We start from the raw sequence: 15,763 nt of genomic DNA, 5'->3' as shown, positions 1-15,763 counted from the left end.
CATGTGAATCAGCCTCCCTCCTTTATTGTAAAATGAATGTGGGCTCTTAGTCAAGTCTGCCAAGGCCCTGAGGTGGCTTCTTTGGATATGCAATGTTTGTGCCTACAAGAAGTTTACATGTAGATGTACAAATGAGATATGAGAATGAAAAAAAGAATACAAATAAGATATTTCTTATTAATATATTTGAAATAAAGGGTAGAAAATCCAATTATTATATAAAAAACATCTAGAGGAAAACCAGATATTTACACTGTATACAGCTAAGAAAATAAAGTGAAGAAATTGCCAATCAATTTTAACTCTATTCTGAACTGTTAAATTCAAATAACGTTTTAATTCAGATTTTTTTAAAATTATTTTTTGAAAAATAGAATTCAAAATACTCTTTTTAAAAATTGTTTTTTATTAAATCCTAACTTTGTACATTGATGCATTTATGGGGTTCAGGGTACTGCTTCAATATACGATGTGAAATGCTTACATTGAACTAAGTAACACATCCATCACAATTATACTCATTTCTTAATAGTTTTGAAATGTACCATTGCATCATGCACATTAGGTGAGGTGCCCCCAAATACCCTCCATCCTCTCATATCCTCCCTCCCCTCCCCTCTCTCTCCTTTTCTCTTTTACTTTCTGGACTATAGTTATGTTTTACCATTCATATGACTGTGTAGGTGATTATACATTGATTTCACAGTAGTATTGAGTACATTGGATACTTTTTTTCCCATTCTTGAGATACTTTACTCCAGCTGGATATGTTCCAGCTCCATCCAGGTAAACATAAAAGATGTGAAGTCTCCTTCTTTTTTATGGCTGCATAGTATTCCGTGGTGTACATATACCACAATTCATTAATCCATTCGTGGATCGATGGGCACTTGGGCTATTTCCATGTCTTGCTATTATGAATTGGGCTGCAGTAAACATTCTGGTGCAAATGTCTTTGTTGTAAAATAATTTTTGATCATCTGGGTATATACCTAGTAGAGGAATTGCAGGATCAAACAATAGGTCTACTTTTAGTTCCTTGCATGTTCTCCAAACTTCGTTCCAAAAAGGTTGTATTAGCTTGCATTCCCACCAGCAGTGTAGAAGCGGTCCCTTCTCTCCACATCCTCACCAACATCTGTAGTTTTGGGATTTTGTGATGTAGGATAATCTTACTGGAGTTAAATGATATCTCAAAGTGGTTTTGATTTGTGTTTTTCTGATGATTAAGGATGATGAACATTTTTTTCATGTGTTTGTAGGCCATGCACTATCTTCATCAGAGAAGTTTCTGTTCGGGTCTCTTGCCCACATAGAAATAGGGTTATTTGTTCTTTTCTTATTGATTAATTTGAGTTATTTGTAAATTCTAGTTATCTGACCTTCGTCAGAAGCATCACCTGCAAAAATCTTCTCCCATTCTGAAGGTTGTCTATTTGCTTTACTTACTGTGCTCTTGGCTGTGCAAAAGCTTTTTAGTTTGATCAGATCCCAGTAATGTATTTTTGGTGTTGCTTCAATTGCTGGGGGGTCCTCCTCATAAAATATTCTCACAGGCCTATTTCTTCAAGTGTTTTCCCTGCACTCTTGTCTAGCATTTTTATAGTTTCATGTCTTAAGTTTAAATCTTTTATCCAGTGAGAATCAATTTTTGTTAATGGTGAAAGGTGGGGGTCCAGTTTCAGTCTTCTACAGGTTGCCAGCCAGTTCACCCAACACCATTTGTTAAATAGGGAGTCTTTCCCCCACTGAATATTTTTGATAGGCTTGCTGAAGATCAAATGGCGATAAGTAGTGGGGTTCATCTCTTGGTTCTCTATTCTGTTTCATAAATCTACCTGTCTGTTTTTGTGCCAGTACCATGCTGTTTTGATCACTATCCATTCACGGTATAGCCTGAAGTCTGGTAATGTGATACCTCCTGATTTGTTCTTATTTCTGAGTAATGTATTTGCTATTCGAGGTTTTATGATTCCATATAAAACAAAGTACTATTTTTTCAAGTTCTTTAAAGTATGACAATGGTGCTTTAATAGGGATTGCGTAAAATCTGTACATTGCTTTGGGTAGTATGGACATTTTAACAATGTTGATTCTTCTCAGCCATGAGCATGGTATGTTTTTCCATTTGTACATCTTCAGCTATTTCTTTTCTCAGAGTTTCATAGTTCTCCTTATAGAGGTCTTTCACATCTTTTGTTAGGTAAATTCCCAAATATTTCATGTTCTTTGGCACTATTGTAAAAGGAATAGAGTCCTTGACTGTGTTTTCAGCTTGACTATTGTTGGCTTATATAAAAGCTATTGACTTGTAAGTATTGATTTTGTATCCTGAGACACTGCTGTATTCCTTGATCACTTCTTTTTTTTTTTTTTTTTTTTTTTGTAGAGACAGGGTCTCACTTTATGGCCCTCGGTAGAGTGCTGTGGCCTCACACAGCTCACAGCAACCTCCAACTCCTGGGCTTAAGCGATTCTCTTGCCTCAGCCTCCCGAGTAGCTGGGACTACAGGCGCCCGCCACAACGCCCGGCTATTTTTTGGTTGCAGTTTGGCTGGGGCTGGGTTTGAACCCGTCACCCTCGGTATATGGGGCTGGCGCCCTACTCACTGAGCCACAGGCGCCGCCTTCCTTGATCACTTCTAAGAGTTTTGAAGTTGAGTCCCTGGGATTTTCCAGATATAGGATCATATCATCAGTGAAGAGTGAGAGTTTGATCTCCTCTGACCCTATTTGGATACCCTTGATCACCTTCTCTTGCCTGATTGTAATGACTAAAACTTCCATTACTATGCTGAATAGCAGTGGAGACAGTGGGCATCCTTGCCTCATTCCTGATCAGAATAGAAATGTTTTCAATTTTATACTATTCAATATGATATTGGCTGTGGGTTTGCTGTAGATGGCCTCTATTAGTTTAAGAAATGTCCCTTTTATGCCTATTTTCTTAAGAATTCTGATCATGAAAGGATGCTGGATATTATCAAAGGCTTTTTCTGCATCAATTGAGAGAATCATATGGTCTTTGTTTTTTATTTTATTTATTTATTTTTGCTTATAAATCCAAAAAGTCTATAATTAGAATCTTGCATATCTAAATTCCACCAGAGAAAGAATTAACTTTGAAACCTAAACAAAAGCAGAGGCAGAGTCTATGGCACTAAATCTGCTCATTTCACAACCAAAGAGGCCTGGTCCACGTGTGCTCGGGGAAAGCCGGACACGGCCTCTTCCTCATGAGCAAGCAATGCTCCTGCCCATCTGCCCTCTCCTCCTCAGTGATGTCATCCCCATTCACAAAACGTGGATACTGAAGGAAACATCAGATAAATTAGTCTAACCAAAGAGGAAGAAGATAAAAATCTGCTTTTTTGTTTGTGGAGGGTTTTTCGTTTTTTTTTTTTTTTTTTTTTTTTTTTCATTTTTCTTTTCTTTTTTTTCCTCTCTCTCTCTCTCCTTCCTTCCTTCATTCATTCCTTCCTTCCTTCTTTCCTCTTTCCTTCCTTCCTTCCTTCTTTTTTTTTTTTGTTGAGACAGGGTCTCCCTCTGTCACTCAGTCTGGAGTACAGTGGCATCATCATAGCTCTCTGTAGCCTTGGACTCCTGGTCTCAAGTGATCCTCCTGCCTCAGCTTCCCACATTGCTGAAATTGCAGGTGTGAACCACCATATACTGTTGATTTTAATATTTTTGGTAAAGCCAGGATCTTTGTGTATTGCCCAGGTTGGTCTTTTTTTTTTTTTTTTACCAGGTTTTTACATATAATTGCCCCTTAAATCTTTTTTTTATTATTACTGTTAAATCATAGCTGTGTACATTAGTGCAATCAAGGGGTACAATGTGCTGGTTTCATATGCAATCTGAAACATTCCCATCAAACTGTTCAATGCAGCCTTCATGGTATTTTCCTATGTTTTTTATTTTATTGATGTGATGTATTATATTTATAAATTTGCATATGTTGAACCAACCCTGAAAACCTGAATAAAACCAACTTGATCATGGTGTATAATTTTTTGATGTGTTGTTGAATTCTATTTGCTAAGATTTTATTGAATAGTTTTGCATTGATATTCATTAATGATACAGGTCTATAATTTTCTTTCTCGGGGGGACCCTTTTCTGGTTTGGGGATCAAAATATTCTCAATTACTCATAACGGTGAACTGACTTATGAATATGAAATTTAAAAGCAACACAATAGTAAAATAAGCAATTTTGAGAAAATTAGATCAATCTGGAAAGCATTGTTTTTATTTCTAGTCTCACTCCAAATTTTCTCAAACTCCCATTCAAAATTTTCAGACATGACAAGAAAAAAAGTATAAGAAAGATAGTTCTGAAAAACAATAAAAGATGTTGCAGGGCAAGAAATGTGGAATATTTTAGAAGATGTAAAGCAGAGAGCCCCCAGTTAACAGAAAAGCAACAGCATGAAACAGCAGCCTTCAAACAACGCAGGGGAGGGTAAGAGGCTAAGAATGGCTGCATCTGAACGATTTAAATATAAAGCATTCAAAAGCAGATAGTTAGAGTTTAATCTTCAAGAAAGTTTCACCAGAAAGAAGAATGAATTTTGACTTCAGCAGACTTTCCGTCCTGAAGGCTACCTAACAAGGATGTGGAGAAAACCACAGGCAACCGAGTAAAAGTGCCAGGTGAAGAACTTTAAAGGGGAAATCAAGACAGTAAGAGAAACACAGAAGGAAACAGTTCAAAATTTGGAGCATGAACTACCCCAATACCACGCTGATGCCATGGTGGAAAACACAGGAGGGGACCAAAGGAAATCTCCTCTCAGAAGATGCAACCACACAGACTCTGAGGCTGACGCTGTTCTCATTCAGGTATATTTCCCACTTGTGCACAATTTGACCAGAGCAAGTTTCAAGTATCAGAGCGTAGAGCTCAAAGATGGTAGAGTAGCTGGAAACTGAAGACAAGTCCATATATTAGCTAGATAGGCTCAACAGTAGGTAATGAAAAAAGAATCCATGAACTTAAAATAGATTAGTAGCAATCTTTCAGTCCAAGGAACAGAGAGAAAAAGAAACACAGACCCTCCGAATTTGTCTATACAAACATAGAAGGAATAATGGAATGAGACAATGGCTGTTTGGCAACGATGAAAAAAGTTGTATCAGAAAAGCATCATAAGCCCTCCCTTTTCTCCTCTACCCTCTCCTTTTCCCCTTCCCCCTCTCCTTTTTCCTCTTCCCTCATGTGAGGTCACAGCAAGAAGGCACTGCCTGAAATCCAGAGCCTTCATCGCAGCCTCCCAGCCTCCAGAACTGTGAGAAAATAGATTTCTGTTGTTTAACAAAAAAAAAAAAAAAAGGAAGAAAGAGAAGAGAAGAAAGGAAAGGAAAGGAAAAGAAAAAGAAAAAAGAAAAGCATCATCAGTAGATGCCAATAATAATGGATGAAAGTCTGGTGAGGAAAAAGTTACTTCATTCTCTCAACAATCTCTTCACAAATAATTATTATTTATTTTTTAATAAGTGCAAAATACTTGTATAGTGGAAGAAGCCTTGCAGAAAACACCTTAATCCAGTGATCAAAGAAATGGGAAATGTTGGCAGTGTACCTCTCAGTGGTACACAGTGAGAATAATACAGCATTATTTCTGTTATATCCCTGACAAATATGGGTGATCTAAATTTGGCCATGTGGAAACCTCAGACAAACCCCAACTGAGGAACATTCTACAAAGTAACTAGCTCGTACTGTTCAAAAATGTCAAGATCATGGAAAGCAAGAGAAGACTAAGGAATTTCTCAGACTGAGGGAGATTTAAGAGACTTGACATTCAAACGGAACACATGATTCTCTGTTGGATCCTGAACTTCCAAAATACATCATTAAAACAAAAGGGGGGGCGGAGCAAGATGGCAGCCGAGTAACAGCTTCCTTGCATCTGGGCACCGTGAGTCTGGGGAGATAGGACTCCAGGCATCTCTGGCTGGTGGGAACTGCCTATCATCACTCCTATGAAGATACAGGGAGTCAGCGAGAGACTTCTGGACCCCAAGAGGAGGACTAAAACAGTGGAAAACCGGCAAGTGGTCGCGTGTGTTCAATCCGTCTAAACCCGCCCACAACTGTAAGTTCAGTAGCAGCGAGACTGCAAACCAGAAAGGCCTTACCTGTGAACTGTTTTGATGTCCTTGGACTTGGCACTGAGTTGAACTGCCTTGGGGAAGGCCTGAGGGGGAGTGCGGAGAACTTTGCCTGTTGTCTAGGGCCCCAGTCTGAGCTGCTGAGCCAGACGGAGCTAATAGTGTTTGGCTGTGGGTCACACGGATCCATTGTCAGTGATCTGCCCCGGCAAGCTCCGCCCTCAGGGTCGCAGAGCTAGAAACGGGTGGGAGCTGGTAACCCAGCAACCAAGTAGCCTAAGGGTGGGGTTTTAGCCACCTTGCAGCCCTAACCCTCAGGGGCAGAGTGAGACCAGTTTTGGCACACTGGGTAAGTGGATAGCCACTTCAGCAGTGATTCCAGCGAGAAAGCTGGGAAAGCTTCTGCTCAGCAAGTTTACAAGTTCAAAGTGCCTTTTAAGTAGGCTGAAGAGAGATTTAGGGTGTCTACCTGCTGGGGTTTGAGAAATCAGCAGCCTCCAGTCGTATCAGAATTGTGACTAACATCTCATACCCCAGAAGACCACGTGTTGCCCAGACAATATTCAATAACATATACAAACTGCTTTGTTTTTGGTTGTGTATTTTTTTCTTTTTTTTTTGGTTTGGTTGTTTTTTTGTTTGTTTATTTTGACGTTGCTGATGTTCTTTTGTTTTTTTAATTTCAATCTTTTCCACACAGATCCCTTTTTCTTTCTCAATTTTCCTAGTTTAATTATAATTTCCCATTGCTGCCTTTTTTAATAACTTCAACTTCATTTTTGCTAGTGTTTCTACCGATATAATTTGGTTTTTCACCCAATTTTATCCCCGTAAAGTTTTCTGTTTGCTTCTTTTGGTTTGATTTATAGCATTTTTGTCTTTCCTCTCTACTTGGTGGAGGTGGGGTACTGTGTCTGATCAGGTTAGCAAAGAGCTGCTGACCTCAAGGGAACCACGCAACTGGGCACCCCCAGAAGGTGGGGTTTTTTAAGGTTGTGTCAAAGTACCCTACTGTACACCTATATTGCCCTGTCTCCCTCTTTCTGTGCCTCTCTTCTTTTTGTCAATATTCCTTATACCCACCCCCTCTCCTTTCTCTATCTTTCTTTTTTTCTTATCACTCGGTCCACCTTTCTTTCATCCCCCTTTTTTGCTCTTCAACCTTCTCACCCTTCTGGTCCTGTAACCCTTAGTCCACAGGCACAAGAACTTAAAGAGCAAGAGGAAGTGAAAGGAAAATTAGGGCAAGGAAACAGATAAAAGAAATCACTCATGAGGAAGAATCAGCAGAAAACTCCAGGCAACATGAAGAACCAGTCTAGAACAACCCAACCAAGGGACCATGAGGTAGCTACTGCAGATGATTCCACCAGTATAGAAATGTTAGGAATGACAGAAAGGGAATTTAGAATACACATGTTGAAAACAATGAAAGAAATGATGGAAACAATGAAGGAAATTGCTAATAAAGTGGAAAATAACCAAAAGGAAATCCAAAAACAGAATCAAATAAGAGATGAACGATATGAAGAATATAAAAAGGATGTAGCAGACCTGAAGGAACTGAAACAGTCAATTAGGGAACTTAAAGATACAATGGAAAGTATCAGCAACAGGTTAGACCATGCAGAAGAAAGAATTTCAGAGGTAGAAGACAAAGTTCTTGAGATAACTCAGACAGTAACAGAGGCAGAAAAGAAGAGAGAGAAAGCAGAACATTCACTGTCAGAATTATGGGACTTTATGAAGCGTTCCAACATACGAGTTATAGGAATTCCAGAAGGGGAAGAAGAATGCTCCAGAAGAATGGAAGCCATACTAGAGAATATTATAAAAGAAAATTTCCAAAACATCACCAAAGAGTCTGACACACTGCTTTCAGAGGGATATCGGACCCCGGGTCGCCTCAACTCTAACCGAGCTTCTCCAAGACACATTGTGATGAACCTGTCCAAAGTCAAGACAAAAGAAAAGATTCTGCAAGCTGCCAGGAGTAAGCGCCAGTTGACCTACAGGGGCAAATCCATCAGAGTTACCGCAGACTTCTCTAATGAAACTTTCCAAGCAAGAAGACAATGGTCATCTCCATTTAATCTACTTAAACAGAACAATTTTCAGCCCAGAATTCTGTACCCTGCTAAGCTAAGCTTCAAAATTGACGGAGAAATCAAATCATTTACGGATATACAAACATTGAGGAAATTCGCCACAACAAGACCAGCTCTACAGGAAATACTTCAACCTGTTCTGCACACTGACCACCACAATGGATCAGCAGCAAAGTAAGAACTCAGAAATCAAAGGACAGAACCTAACCTCCACACTGATGCAAAAGATAAAACTAAGCAATGGACTCTCACCAAATAGGACGAATAGAATACTACCACACTTATCAATTATCTCCATAAATGTTAATGGCTTGAATTCCCCACTGAAGAGACATAGATTGGCTGACTGGATTAAAAAACACAAGCCATCCATTTGCTGTCTGCAAGAAACACACCTGGCTTCAAAAGACAAAATAAAGCTCCGAGTCAAGGGTTAGAAGACAATTTTTCAGGCAAATGGAATTCAGAAGAAAAGAGGAGTTGCAATCTTATTTTCAGATACATGTGGATTGAAAGCAACTAAAGTCAAAAAAGACAAAGATGGTCACTTTATATTGGTCAAGGGAAAACTACAACAAGAAGACATTTCCATTCTAAATATTTATGCACCCAATTTAAATGCTCCCAGATTCTTGAAGCAGACCTTACTCAGTCTGAGCAATATGATATCTGATAATACCATAATCACAGGGGATGTTAACACACCTCTTACAGAGCTGGACAGATCCTCTAAACAGAAATTAAACAAAGATGTAAGAGATTTAAATGAGACCCTAGAACAACTATGCTTGATAGATGCATATAGAACACTCCACGCCAAAAATAAAGAATATACATTCTTCTCATCACCCCATGGAACATTCTCCAAAATTGATCATATCCTGGGACACAAAACAAATATCAACAGAATCAAAAGAATTGAAATTTTACCTTGTATCTTTTCAGACCATAAGGCACTAAAGGTGGAACTCAACTCTAACAAAAATGCTCAACCCCACCCAAAGGCATGGAAATTAAACAATCTTCTGTTGAATAACAGATGGGTGAAGGAAGAAATAAAACAGGAAATCATCAACTTCCTTGAGCATAACAACAATGAAGACACAAGCGACCAAAACCTGTGGGATACTGCAAAAGCAGTTTTGAGAGGAAAATTCATCGCTTTAGATGCCTACATTCGAAAAACAGAAAGAGAGCACATCAACAATCTCACAAGAGATCTTATGGAATTGGAAAAAGAAGAACAATCTAAGCCTAAACTCAGTAGAAGAAAAGAAATATCCAAAATCAAATCAGAGATCAATGAAATTGAAAACAAAAGAATCATTCAGAAAATTAATGAAACAAGGAGTTGGTTTTTTGAAAAAATAAATAAAATAGATAAACCATTGGCCAGACTAACTAGAAATAGAAAAGTAAAATCTCTAATAACCTCAATCAGAAACGATAAAGGGGAAATAACAACTGATCCCACAGAGATACAAGAGATCATCTCTGAATACTACCAGAAACTCTATGCCCAGAAATCTGACAATGTGAAGGAAATGGATCAATATTTGGAATCACACCCTCTCCCTAGACTTAGCCAGGATGAAATAGACCTCCTGAACAGACCAATTTCAAGCACTGAGATCAAAGAAACAATAAAAAAGCTTCCAACTAAAAAATGCCCTGGTCCAGATGGCTTCACTCCAGAATTCTATCAAACCTTCAAGGAAGAGCTTATTCCTGTACTGCAGAAATTATTCCAAAAAACTGAGGAAGAAGGAATCTTCCCCAACACATTCTATGAAGCAAACATCACCCTGATACCAAAACCAGGAAAAAACTCAAACAAAAAGGAGAATTTCAGACCAATCTCACTCACGAACATAGACGCAAAAATTCTCAACAAAATCCTAGCCAATAGATTACAGCTTATCATCAAAAAAGTCATTCATCATGATCAAGTAGGCTTCATCCCAGGTTGCAAGGCTGGTTTAACATACGCAAGTCTATAAACGTTATCCACCATATTAACAGAGGCAAAAATAAAGATCACATGATCCTCTCAATACATGCAGAAAAAGCATTTGATAAAATCCAGCATCCTTTTCTAATTAGAACTCTGAAGAGTATAGGCATAGGTGGCACATTTCTAAAACTGATTGAAGCTATCTATGACAAACCCACAGCCAATATTTTACTGAATGGAGTAAAACTGAAAGCTTTTCCTCTTAGAACTGGAACCAGACAAGGTTGTCCTCTGTCACCTTTACTATTCAACGTAGTGCTGGAAGTTCTAGCCAATACAATTAGGCAAGACAAGGAAATAAAGGGAATCCAAATGGGAGCAGAGGAGGTCAAACTCTCCCTCTTTGCTGACGACATGATCTTATACTTAGAGAACCCCAAAGACTCAACCACAAGACTCCTAGAAGTCATCAAAAAATACAGTAATGTTTCAGGATATAAAATCAATGTCCACAAGTCAGTAGCCTTTGTATACACCAATAACAGTCAAGATGAGAAGCTAATTAAGGACACAACTCCCTTCACCATAGTTTCAAAGAAAATGAAATACCTAGGAATATACCTAACGAAGGAGGTGAAGGACCTCTATAAAGAAAACTATGAACTCTTCAGAAAGGAAATAGCAGAGGATATTAACAAATGGAAGAACATACCATGCTCATGGATGGGAAGAATCAACATTGTTAAAATGTCTATACTTCCCAAAGCTATCTACCTTTTCAATGCCATTCCTATCCAAGTACCTACATCGTACTTTCAAGATTTGGAAAAAATGATTCTGCGTTTTGTATGGAACCGGAAAAAACCCCGTATAGCTAAGGCAGTTCTTAGCAACAAAAATAAAGCTGGGGGCATCAGCATACCAGATTTTAGTCTGTACTACAAAGCCATAGTGGTCAAGACAGCATGGTACTGGCACAAAAACAGAGACAGAGACACTTGGAATCGAATTGAACACCAAGAAATGAAACTAACATCTTACAACCACCTAATCTTTGATAAACCAAACAAGAACTTACCTTGGGGGAAAGACTCCCTATTCAATAAATGGTGTTGGGAGAACTGGATGTCTACATGTAAAAGACTGAAACTGGACCCACACCTTTCCCCACTCACAAAAATTGATTCAAGATGGATAAAGGACTTAAATTTAAGGCATGAAACAATAAAAATCCTCAAAGAAAGCATAGGAAAAACACTGGAAGATATTGGCCTGGGGAAAGACTTCATGAAGAAGACTGCCATGGCAATTGCAACAACAACAAAAATAAACAAATGGGACTTCATTAAACTGAAAAGCTTCTGTACAGCTAAGGACACAATAACCAAAGCAAAGAGACAACCTACACAATGGGAAAGGATATTTGCATATTTTCAATCAGACAAAAGCTTGATAACCAGGATCTATAGAGAACTCAAATTAATCCACATGAAAAAAGCCAACAATCCCTTATATCAATGGGCAAGAGACATGAATAGAACTTTCTCTAAAGATGACAGATGAATGGCTAACAAACATATGAAAAAATGTTCATCATCTCTATATATTAGAGAAATGCAAATCAAAACAACCCTGAGATATCATCTAACCCCAGTGAGAATGGCCCACATCACAAACTCTCAAAACTGCAGATGCTGGCGTGGATGTGGAGAGAAGGGAACACTTTTACACTGCTGGTAGGACTGCAAACTAGTACAACCTTTCTGGAAGGAAGTATGGAGAAACCTCAAAGCACTCAACCTAGACCTCCCATTTGATCCTGCAATCCCATTACTGGGCATCTACCCAGAAGGAAAAAAATCCTTTTATCATAAGGACACTTGTACTAGACTGTTTATTGCAGCTCAATTTACCATTGCCAAAATGTGGAAACAGCCTAAATGCCCACCAACCCAGGAATGGATTAACAAGCTGTGGTATATGTATACCATGGAATACTATTCAGCCATTAAAAAAAATGGAGACTTTACATCCTTCATATTAACCTGGATGGAAGTGGAAGACATTATTCTTAGTAAAGCATCACAAAAATGGAGAAGCATGAATCCTATGTACTCAATCTTGATATGAGGACAATTAATGACAATTAAGTTTATGGGGGGGGAAGCAGAAAGAGGGATGGAGAGAGGAGGGTGGGGCCTTAGTGTGTGTCACACTTTATGGGGGCAAGACATGATTGCAAGAGGGACTTTACCTAACAATTGCAATCAGTGTAACTGGCTTATTGTACCCTCAATGAATCCCCAACAATAAAAAAACAAACAATAAAAAAAAAAAAAAAAAAAGGGGAATTTGAAAGCGGTCTGCAGATTAGGTGGTGGAATTTGCAGTACGAGTGCTAATTTCCTGATTTTGACTTTTGTACTGTCATGACTTTGTAAATGCTCTTGTTTAGAGGAAATACATGCTGAAATATTAAAGCAACAATATCTGTAATTATTTCAAATGGTTAAGAAACAAATAATAAGACACAATTGTAAGAGGGACTTTACCTAACAAATGCAATCAGTGTAACCTGGTTTCTTATACCCACAATGAATCCCCAACAATAAAAATAAATAAATAAATAAATAAAAAGAAACAAATAAGAATGAGGAAAATATGATAAAATGTTAACATTAGGGAAGCTGGATAAGAAGCACATGGGAATTTGCAGTGCTATTCTTGCAACTTTTCTGTAAATGTAAAATAATTTTGAAATAAAATATTTTTAAAAGCACAATTTTTATTAAATATATTGAAAAATTAGCTCATGATGGATAAAAGACTTAAACTTAAGGTGGGAGACCATAAGAAATCTAAAAGAAAATACTGGAAAACTCTTATAGATTTTGGCCCAGGGAAAGAATCTATGAAGATGACTCTAAAAGCAATCATAGCAATAATAAAATAAACGAATGGGACCTGATCAGATTACAAAGCTTCTGCACAGCCAAGGACAGAATCAATAGAGTAAATAGACAACCTAGAGAGGGGGAGACAACACTTGCATGCTCTATCTCCAGTAAAGGGCTGAGAACTAGAATGTGCATAAAAACTAAAAGATCAGCAAGGAAAAATCAAAAATCCACATTAAAAAATGGGCAAAAGATGTGAACAGAAACTTTCCAAATGAAGACCCCGGAGGCCAGTTCTGAGTCCCCCCAGTACTCTGCGCCGAGGAGGACAGATCCCAAGCTGGGCCCAGGAGGCCGGTTCTGAGTCAAATGACCAATAAACATAGAAAAAATGCTCACTATCTCTAAACATAAGGGAAATGCAAACGAAAACCACAATGAGATATCATCCAACTCCAGTAAAAGTGGCTCTTCTCAAAAAGTCCCAGAACAAGTGCTGGTGTGGTAGAGAGAGAAAGGAACACTTATACAATGTTGGTAGTGCTGCAAGGTAGTACCAGCTCTATGGAAAGTAGTGTGGAGATAACTCAAAAAACTAAAAGTGGGCCTACCATTTAATCCAGCAACCCCACTACTAGGCATTTACCCAAGGGGGAAAAAAGTCACTTTATCAAAAAGACAGGTGCCTTCGGGTGTTTATAGCAGCATAATTCACAATTGCAAAGATGTGAAAACAGACCAAGTGCCTATCAATTCATGAATGGATCAATAAAATGTGGTATGTGTATACCATGGAATGCTATTCAGGCCTAAGAAAAGATGGTGATCTATTATCTTTCATAAACTTGATGAGACTGGAGACCATTCTCCTAAGTAAAGTATCATTAAGAATGGAAAAATAAACATCACATGTACTCACTACCAACTTGGAACTACTAGTTGATCAATACTTTCATGCATGTACGGAAGTAAAACTCAACAGGAATCAAGTAGGTAGAGGGAAAGGGTTTGGGTTAATTCACACCTAATGGGGATAACGCACAGATTCTGATTGAAGGGCACACAACTTTGACCTGAAATGTACAAAAGGAAATTATAAAATTGTATAACCAAAACATATATACCCCTATAATGTTCTGAAATTATATATTTATATATGTATATGTATATATAAATATATAATATATGTATATATAAATATATGTAATATATGTATATATAAATATAAATATATATGTATATATAAATATATATATAATATATATAAAATCAAGCTTCCCAGGCAAATGAATGAAAAGGCAATAAAAAAGAATAGGAGTCTTCTGTAAAATTATCATGGTTAGCAGAATGGTTATATGCTTCACATCAACACATCTTGATGATGTTTTTGCCATCAGAAATGCATATTCATGTGTACAAAACTAAAAGATGCAAATTATCACAGGATATGAAGTGAAGAACATGGAGCTCCAAAGCTTCAGTCTCCGCTGATCTCTAACAGAATGGCCTCAGGGAGTTCATCATTTAAATCTCCTGAGCCTTAAGATTACTTAGTTATGAAGTCAGTGATCAAACCATAAAGTCCCTTAATTTCTAGAATTGCAGGGTCAACATTCTCCAGTTAATAGTTTAAAAAAATTACTAGCATCTGAAATATTGACTTAGTATTTCACTAAGCATAAATCAATAATCAAAACTTGTTAGATTTTGATGATTTTAGGATGATCTTACTGTATTTTGCACATTTTTTGGCCCAAAGTTTTGAGGGAAAAAGATGTGCATTATACATGGCTAGTACTAATCTATATAAATGTTTTCAATTCTTTTATTTATGCTATTACATTAAAAGTGTACCTCTAGAAAGCAATAATGATACCTGTATGCAAAATAATAAGTCTGAAATATAGTAAGGGCCCCCACTCCTGACAGTAGGCAGACCTGCCCTTTCAAGGCTGCCCAGTGTCTGGCACAGCTGCCTGGTTCTGAGCCCCCCCAGGACTCTGCGCCCAGGAGGACGGATCCCGAGCGGGGCCTGGGAGGCCCTTCTCAGTCCTGGGCCTGCTGGTGGCCTGTGGCTGTGACCTCGGGCCGCAGGCCCCGTGAAATTTCTGCGTGTGAGGGTACCTGGCAGTGGAGCACAAAAGCCACAGAGATTGTCATTTTGAGCCTGTCACTTGTCGGAAGCCCAGGTGGGGTTGGTATAATTTCCCAGACTTGTTAGTGGGAAGAATTGTCACGGGGTTTATTTAAAGAAGGGACACCCAGGTCTTTCTCCCGCAGAGCCTGCTCCGTGCACTTGGGGGGGTTCAGGATTCTCTTTTTAACCATCCCCTGGGTGGTTTGTACTTTTTGCAAGTTCGGGAAAGGCTGGTTGTCACTCTTCCTGACGTTACTGAGTCCCAGGTCTGGATGCTCAAAGTCACGGTTAGTCACTGATCGGAAATGTGACGCGGGGCACGTCACTGCGGTGTCATCAGGGGAGGCTCCTCCCTGGTGCAGCCACCCGGGCTCGGAGGGGGCAGCTGTGAGAGAGGAGGCGGCGAGTAACTGGGGGACCCACGGCCAGGGCCCCTCACACGCCTCCTGGGACACAAGCCCACAGCCATGGCCACGTTCCAACCAGCACGTGTGGGAAGAGGCGATGGGAGGGGGACTGAGGGCGGCCTGGGAGGGGCCAGCTGGGGG

The sequence above is a fragment of the Nycticebus coucang genome, chromosome 1, assembly GCF_027406575.1.
Source record: "Nycticebus coucang isolate mNycCou1 chromosome 1, mNycCou1.pri, whole genome shotgun sequence".
NCBI lineage: Eukaryota > Metazoa > Chordata > Mammalia > Primates > Lorisidae > Nycticebus > Nycticebus coucang.
The sequence above is the reverse complement of the archived record's forward strand: the minus strand, read 5'-3'. Positions refer to the sequence as shown.